This window comes from Dendrobates tinctorius, unplaced genomic scaffold, assembly GCF_039654945.1.
Source record: "Dendrobates tinctorius isolate UK_male_01 unplaced genomic scaffold, ASM3965494v1 ptg000015l, whole genome shotgun sequence".
Lineage (NCBI taxonomy): Eukaryota > Metazoa > Chordata > Amphibia > Anura > Dendrobatidae > Dendrobates > Dendrobates tinctorius.
Genome location: NW_027361683.1, coordinates 7470060 through 7472153, shown reverse-complemented (window position 1 = coordinate 7472153; position 2094 = coordinate 7470060).

The window sequence follows — 2094 nt, the reverse complement described above, 5'->3', positions numbered from 1 at the left end:
AAAACTTTTGATGAAAGATAAAACAGTGCTTGTTCTATCCAAGTATGAAAAAAACATACAAATTTAGACCATTATTTATGGATGTGTAATGGACTTAACAATTTCCAAAACCCTTTTTAAAGACTAGGCAAATTTATGATGCTTGTTAATGTTCTGCTGACATTGGCAGCTTTGTTTTTCATCCAGCGGAGCTGAAGGAAACCATAAGGAGTAAAAAAACAAAACTCAAAATGCTATAACAAGAAACAGGACTAAAAATAATTTTGTGTATGTATATAAGCTTCCTATGTTTACATTTATCTTTATTAATAGGTTTTTTTTTAATAATTTGAGATTTGTTTCTTCATTTATTTTGTGAATTTTTGAGTTTTGTGAGTTACATCTATAACTCAGTTTTTCTTCAGCAATTATTTTGAGTTTTGAGCATTTTTGATCATATGGTTTTCTGCAAGCGCCATTTGATTGATAGGACAATCATTGGACAATCATTTTTCCCACAAATCTGAATACACTCACAAGGTAATGTTTTCTTTCAGCCTTGTTCACATGTAGCATAAATACTACGTTTCTCTGCTGATTTCTTTTGCGCAGAAAATCTAATGCTTTTAACTATCCAAGAATATATTAAGAGACTCGGCACTCAACTTAAGTGATCAGATAATTTAATGTTGTCCACACTAGTAGTAAGCAAAACGTTTCGTGTTATGATTAGGTAACCAAGGAGGATAACGGGGAATAGATTAGGCAACCAGATAACCAGAGAGGTTGGTAGCTAGTGGATTGCAGACCCCTAAACTGACAACACAACTAGAATTAGCAGTCAGGGACATCATCATGAGACTGGGGAGAGTTAGAGAAAACAGGAGTGTCACTACAAACACATTGACAACCCCAACTAACTACAGACGCAGATTTCCAATCCAGAACAGGATTATGGGTCTGCAACCAAGGAAAACCCAGCACAATAATGTCATGTAAATTATGCAACACCAAAAATTTCCAATTCTCTTTGTGGTGCGGAGCTACCCGCATTATCACCTGGGTCCAAAACTGGGGTTTATTCTCCGCCAAACAGGTAGCATCAATACCCTTCAAAGGAATAGGAGTCCGAAGGGGTACCATGGGAAAACCACAACATTTGGCAAAGTCAAAATCCATCAGGTTCAGGGCTGCTCTTAAATCAACAAAAGCTTTAGCAGAAAATGAAGATAAGGAGCAGATCAAGAAAACCAACAAAAGAAATTTAGGCTGTACATTGCCCAAAACAGATGAGTGAGCAAAACGTCTTTCCTGCTTGAGGCAGATGGAAATAGTATGAGAGGCATCCCCACAAAAGAAGCACAACTTATTACGCCTTCTAAACTCTTGATGTTGAGCCCTGGAAAAAACCCTATCACACTGCATGGGCTCAGAAGTTTGTTCGAAAGGCAACACTGCCTCTCGCATAGTTTTACGTTCAAGTAAAAGTCTGTTAATTTGAATGGCCAGTGACAGAGTCGTTGAGACCAGAGGGGACAGGAAATCCCACCATAACATCTTTAACGGTCTCTGCCAGACCCTTCTGAAAAAGAACAGCTAAGGTATCATCGTTCCACCGCCCACTTTCGGAATTTCTGACAATATAACTCTGCTGATTCCTGACCCTAGTTCAATGTCAATAAGGTTTTCTCAGCTTGATCAATAACATTAGGTTCATCATACAATAACCCCAGAGCCTGAAAAAACGCATCCACATTAGTCAGAATAGGATCTCCAGGTGTCAGGGGAAAAAGCCCAATCCTGAGGGTCGCCGTGCAACAGGGAGATGACAATTTTAACCTGCTGCACCGAGTTCCCCAAGGAATTTGGTTTCAAGGCAAAAAACAGCTTACAATTATTCTTACAGTTCAAAAACTTAGACCGATTAAATCATCAGGAATAGGGATTTTAGGTTCTACAGCAGACAATTGAGCGAGACAGGCAGAAATTCTCCGAACTTCAGCAGCGAGCTGCTCAACATGATCAGACAATTGCTTAGTATCCATTACAGAAAAAATCCTCCTATGGCCCCCAGAGAAAAAGAGGAAAAAATATATAAAAAATTCTGACACTTTT